Source organism: Euphorbia lathyris, chromosome 3, assembly GCF_963576675.1.
Source record: "Euphorbia lathyris chromosome 3, ddEupLath1.1, whole genome shotgun sequence".
Classification (NCBI taxonomy): Eukaryota; Viridiplantae; Streptophyta; class Magnoliopsida; order Malpighiales; family Euphorbiaceae; genus Euphorbia; species Euphorbia lathyris.
Genome location: NC_088912.1, coordinates 103,724,481 through 103,731,703, shown reverse-complemented (window position 1 = coordinate 103,731,703; position 7,223 = coordinate 103,724,481). Strand labels below are relative to the sequence as shown.

At 31.7% G+C, this 7,223-nt stretch overlaps 1 pseudogene; it reads left to right on the top strand.

Annotated features, from left to right (window-relative positions):
• Positions 1–1,105: 1,105 nt before the first annotated feature.
• LOC136223524 (uncharacterized) lies at positions 1,106–2,881 on the top strand (annotated as a pseudogene).
• The last annotated feature ends 4,342 nt before the right edge of the window (positions 2,882–7,223 follow it).

The window sequence follows — 7,223 nt, the reverse complement described above, 5'->3', positions numbered from 1 at the left end:
TTTTTAACAAAATAAGTCTTACTTTATTTTTTCTATCATTTGATGGTGATTAACTTTGACAAAGTAAGCTCATCCAATGGTAGAAAAAACAAAATAAAACTTGTTTTATCAAAAACAAAATAAGCATAGAAGACACCCTTCTATTATACTACTATATCTTCTTCTTCTTTTTTATTATTATTATTATTATTATTATTATTATTATTATTATAATAAAATGATATGAGTTTAATGGGATAAGGTGTAAAAGTATCCTAACGTTTATAGTTAGGAGTAATTTTATCCCTAACATCTAAAATGATGCAATTTTATCTTTAACGTTATCAGTCAGAAACAATTTTACCCCTAATGTTGTCAAATTGGATCAATTTTAGAAATAATTTATTAAACTGTCTTCTAGATCATGAATATTGTCATCTACACTTCACACATGAGTCATTTTTATCACTCATTAATAACATATCATAAACATATTATTATACGTGAAAAAAAATTAAAGAATATATTGTCTATTGTAAGATTTGGATAAAAAAATTCAAAAAATTTCACTGAATTTATAAATATTAATTTCCAATTCTATTATTAAATCATATAAAATATGAATTTTTTTAAAACAAACTGATATGTAGTTGATGCAGAATAAAGAACAAAATATCTGTATTTTATAATAATATTTGGAATTGATCCAATTTGTCAACGTTGGGAATAAAATTGTTCTTGACTCCTAACGCACACTAGGGGTAAAATTGCACTATTTTTTACGAAATCCCATTTTTTATTTTTCAAAATCATATTTTTTGGAGTTTTCTCTTTCTAAAAATCCACAATCTCTCCTAACCAAACAATACATAAATTACTTCAAAACGAAAATTTTCAAGAATTAACGTTCCATAGAATATCATTAACTCTTCAAAAAAAATTATTTTAAGACTATCATCGGTCGTTTTGAGATATTGAATGACCACCTATATTTAAAAGTATAAAATTCAGTGACCATAATATTAAAATGTATAAAGCTCAGTGGCCATGGTTGTAATTTACTCCAGGAATCTAATATAAATAGTGCCTTCTTTAAAGACAAATACCGTTATACCATCATCATCTTCTTCCTCAAAACCCCAAACCTCCATTTTCACTACAACCATGCCGCCATCTTCACTCCTTCCTAATTCAACCTATCTTCAATCTCTTCTAGAATCCACTCGTCCCTTCCTCCGCGGAGAGCTCGAATCAATCGACCAAAAGTTACCTTCTCTGGTTTCCGTTTTGCGTTCCTCCGGCGCCGGAGAGTGCTGGCACAAACACGGCAGCTTTCTCGATCATCTCTTCGACATTTATCGCATTCTCAAGATCTGGAAAGCTCCTGAATCCGTATGTCTCTGTGGTCTTTTTCACACTGCTTATTCCAATTCTCATGCTAATCTCGCAATTTTCGATCCAAATACTAGTCGCGATGTCGTTCGCGGCCATGTCGGTGAATCCGTGGAGCGATTGGTTCATTTGTTCTGTATTATTCCACGGCAATCCCTAATTTACGACGATCTATTGTTCAAATACTCTGATTCTGAACTCGTCGAACACCTTTCCCTCTCCGAAATTTCACTCAAAAACGCCAAGGAAAATGGTCGTTTTGATAATGAGGAGCCATGGCGGAAGAAGATCAATTCTCTTTTGCCTGCTCAAGGTCTCACCGTGAAACATAAAAACACCGGCGAGGACGTGTTTTTGACGAGAAGAATCGCGGCTACTTTTGTACTCATGACCATGGCGGATTTCAGCGAGCAGCTCTTCGGTTTTCAAGATACGTTGTTTGAGAACTCGGACGGCCGGCTAGAGTTCACCGGGGATAATCATGTTGCTTTGTGGCCGGGAAATTGAAGCCGGGGCTGTGGATGAATTCGGTATCGAGAATGGGGGGAATTTACACGCTAATTCGGAGAGAAGAAGAGATTTATATTAAAGAGAGGATTAAAAGTGGCGGCGGAATTGAGATTAACAAAGAGCGGGATGAGGATTTAGATCTGGTGGAAGCACCGGTGTTCGATAATTGCCGGAAAATTTTGGACGCCGGTGAGCAAATAGCGGCGAGGGAGTTATATTGGGAAGGTGTTTGTGATATGTCTGAGAGAGGCATTGATGAAGCTGAAGAATTGCTAGTGAAGAGTATTGAGAAGAATCCGTACGTCGGCGAGCCGTATGTGGTGTTAGGTCAGGTATACTTGGCGAAAGGCCGGTTTGAGGAGGCGGAGAGAGCGGCGGAGAAAGGGGTGGCGTTGATTTTGGAGTGGGGAAGTCCATGGGATAAGAGGATACCTTGGGAAGGATGGATTTCTTGGGGAAGAGTTCTTTTGATGAAAGCTAAAGAGAAATCTTGGCCTCAAACTCCGTGGGGGATTTTCAGGTTGGGACGCGTAAGATAAACCGATTTCTATGATTGTTAGTGTCTAAATTGTCCCGGATTTAACTGGTTTGGGATCGCCCGAGAGGAGAGACCGTGGAGAGAGGAGTCGTGTGTATTAACATTCGACTGTGAGGATCTTTTAACATTAGCAATAAAAGAGAAGTTATCGTGATATCTATGTTATTACTGTTGTGATTGATTCCGTGTTTTGTTATAATTTCGTTTGTTATTATTAGCAACCCATGTCCTATTTATATATGTGTAATAATCTTCAGTGTGTTGGCATTCGACTTAGAGGAACTTGTACCATTAGCAATATGAGAGAAATTATCGTGATATCTACGTTGTATCTACGTTGTTGTTGTTGTGATTGATATCTACGTTGTTGCTATTGTGATTGATTCCGCCTTTTGTTATTAGAAACATAATTCTTATTTGTATATGTACAATAATCTTCAGTGTGGTCATTTTTGTCGTAGAATTTACATTGAAATTTCAAAGTCTTGTAATTTTCAATTGTGTGGCTTTCTCAATTGCAATGATCACAATATTTATCTTTGAAATTATCATTTCAGCTTTGAAAGACAGTAGTAATATTGACAGCGTATATTTGATGTATATTAGTCAATACAAGAGAGAGAAGCTATCACACCCGACCCTAGACGATCTCAATCGGCATCGAGCGTGAAATAGAAAGATCACAATCAATACTTATGAGTCTCCAAACTATCCAAATATCATAAATTTCAAACTTTTCAAGTATTCCTCTTATATATATATTCTAAATAAATCAATATCCTTACTACATTAGTCATTCAATAACCTTAACATATTTACCAACTCCATTACATTACAATTGAAATACCAAGGTTCTAATAATAATTCTAACAATAAGTAACAACTTCCAATCCCCGCCTAATCGGTCGGTAATCTTCTCTATACTTGTACTTTCTCACCTAAAAACATTAAAACATTTAAAAACGTGAGACAGAAATCTCAGTAAGAAACTATCAGCTATAAAAACCCAACTTTACTTAACATAGCTACATATATACATTTGTAAAGAGATTTAATCAAAACCTTATAAAATATACTCAAACGTAAGTTTATAAGATAGTCATCAAAACCTTATAAAATATTCTCAAAACTTAAGTTCATAAAATAAAATTTGTGTATGTGTATTCATCCTCGAATTCCACCCGTGTAGATCATAACATCAATCATAACAATATCGAGATATCTCATTTATATCTCGTTCCTTGCCTAACAGTTAGGACTACCAGCCGTGCACTTTGGTCATACCGCCATTAGGTATGGTCTTACAACTTACAACTCCTACCCCGGGCAGTCTTAGATGAACAAAACCATTTTATCTGTCAAAATATCAAAACTCATAAAAATCATATTTGGACTTCAATCCAAAATAATAACAACAATAACTGCAACAGATTTCTCAATCCAAAAACAATTCGTAAGAAATCATCAAATTCATTTTATTCACTATATATATATTGAAACCAAAACATATATGTATATATGTAAATCAACCAAATTAAGCCTTAAATCAACATAATCAAGTAAAATCTGAAATTCATATAGAAGCATAGTCAATAGCTTCATTTGAACCATAATTTCACAATAAAAAGCAAAATCGTGAAAAATCTCAATTTTACAAAATTCCTGCATAACTTTAAAATATCACTGTCTAAAAATTCAGCAATTATATATATATCTATATACATAAAACTCAAAATATACTTGATAGTTACTTACCTTGGTCTCTAATTGAGGAAAACACACACGTTCAATTCTCCTCTAAATTCTATCTAAGACGTTTCTCTCCAAACACTGCCGAAACTTAAAAACCCTTCGGTTAGAACTTAGATCTATATATAAGGATGCTATGTTTTAAATTTTGAGTGATTCGGACGGTCGAATCTCCGTAAATCAAAGAAACGGTGGAGAGAAAACTGATGATAAGAATAAAAGAAAAAGAAAAAGAAATGAAAATAAAATAGATAAGGAGGATGATGATCATCGAGCATATCCTGGAATATTTGAGAAAGATTTGACAAATATCATGTTTGATCCTCCATCTTTCTATAATCTTTTAAAAATTACTCTAAATTTTTAATTTATACATAAAACCATCAAATTAACTCCAAATTTTTCCTATAGCACCAAATTAATATCACATACCCAATAATTATCGTATATACTAATATCAAGATATAAATTCTAGAAATTTAGACACGGACGTGACAATTCTCCCCACTTTAAAACAAATTTCGTCCTCGAAATTCACGTTCTCTAATCTAAATTTCCTTCCTCAAATATCTCCAAACTCACAAAATTATTTCAAATTATCAAAATTCCTCTTAATCATCATAAGACCACAAATTCTAATGTTTTCTTCCATTAACTCCATGATTTATCAATATCGACATCTTTGTAATTTAAATATAACTCTTGGTAACTCTAAATTTCAATCTAGTCAATTTCATCACCAATAATCCACAATAAAACTTTAAATATCACATATTCAATTTTATATGATATGATACACTTTATATTCGCATTTTCCTAACATACATTAAATCTCACTTTAATAAATTTAAATCACAATTGAGTCCATCAATTGTAGATATATCAAATATATTTTACCTATCTCCAAGTTCTATAGACTTCAAAAATATCACTTTTAAACCGCTAATATGTATGATATTATATTTTTCTTAAACTTCAAATAAGTCGAATAATGATGTTCCTCAATCATTATTTATATTATAATCGTCAATCATTAGCATCAACATTACCATCACTCTGATAAGAGTCATTTCATAAACATCAACATCAACATCACCAATATAAACCTCATTATAATGATACAATTTCCTATCAATAAGAGTTATTTCATAAACTCTTAATATCAACATCACTCTTATAATTCTTTATTTAACTCCTCAAAATCAATTAAGCTAACATGCTATTTTTTTTTATAATCACCACTATATATACCATCAATCCAACCAAATAAACTTCAATCGTTTCTCCAAACTATATAATCAAGAAATATAGAGTACCTAAATTACGACAATCAATGGTTTTTTTTTTTTTTTTGCCAAACTCCAAATGATATCTTTACCCATATAGAGTCAGTAAAATTTATAATACCATCCAATTTTCTTATTTGACCTATAAACTCTTAATTTGATCCTCATTATATAAACTTACACTATAATCCTCCAACTTTCAACGAAAATAACTTGACTATGATCAAAGTACCATATAAATTTAAATGTCAATATATGTATCCTCAACTGTGCTTAAGATCAAAGAATTTTATCCTCAAAATTCATATATCTTAATTATTTCCTCAAACACTATTTAAGCTTACCCAATTGTCATATGTAATCATCAAATCATGAACTCCAATATATTCTCCCAACTTTACTTCTCATTGATCACTAACATCGGTATCTCTCTAAACATCATTTATATAACTCTCAATAATTCTAAACCTCAACCCGATAAAGTTCAATAATAGATCTGTACTTTGAATTCGGATATCATTTATTCCAATTAAGATTCCATAACTTGTTAAACTCCTATCATAATCTCCAATTTATAATCAATCTCCAAAACAATTAATTGAAATCTCCACATTTTCGCTTTCTTAATCACATATATATTAACTTCAAAACTCATCATATCATTTCAAAGTCTCATAACCTTACTTCACATCTGAGATACGTATATTTTTAAGCTAACTATTAAACTCTCAAATATCAATCTCAAGTCATACTAAGGAGAAAAATCAAAACAAAAACCAAATTCTGGTTTAAAGCTAAAATGACCTACATATTCCGTTTATAGCCTAACTTCTTCATACGGAGTCCGAATAAGACGATTCAGAAACCCCTGGAAACGTAAGATAAAAATAAAGAACTTTCATTTAGGACTCCATGACAGATTCGGCCTATATCTGGTCGAAAAATGCATCACAAGATTCATGTAGGAATCTGATTTTCCAACAGCACCTATATAGACAATTCTCTACATCTCTACCTCAAAGGTATGACTTACTCATAACCCATATCACCAAATATCAAATAATTTGCTAATTTTCATACACCCAAAATTTTACTAACCATCAAGTCCTCGAAAAATTTCAAATTATTTCTTAGCTTCTATCGATTATTTCTTAGCTATCACCAAATATTCATATGCCTCAATTACTATCAACCTCAGGTCCGAAGAATTTAACCTAGAGCTCTGAGACCAAACTGTCACACCCGACCCTAGACGACCTCAATCGGCATCGAGCGTGAAATAGAAAGATCACAATCAATACTTAGGAGTCTCCAAATTATCCAAATATCATAAATTTCAAACTTTTCAAGTATTCCTCTTATATATATATTCTAAATAAATCAATATCCTTACTACATTAATCATTCAATAACCTCAACATATTTACCAACTCCATTACATTATAATTAAAATACTAAGGTTCTAATAATAATTCTAACAATAAGTAACAACTTCCAATCCTCGCCTAATCGGTCGGTAATCTTCTCTATACTTGTACTTTCTCACCTAAAAACATTAAAAAACGTGAGACAGAAATCTAGTAAGACTCTATCAGCTATAAAAACCCAACTTTACTTAACATAGCTACATATATACATTTGTAAAGAGATTTAATCAAAACCTTATAAAATATACTCAAACGTAAGTTTATAAGATAGTCATCAAAACCTTATAAAATATTCTCAAAACTTAAGTTCATAAAATAAAATTTGTGTATGTGTATCCATCC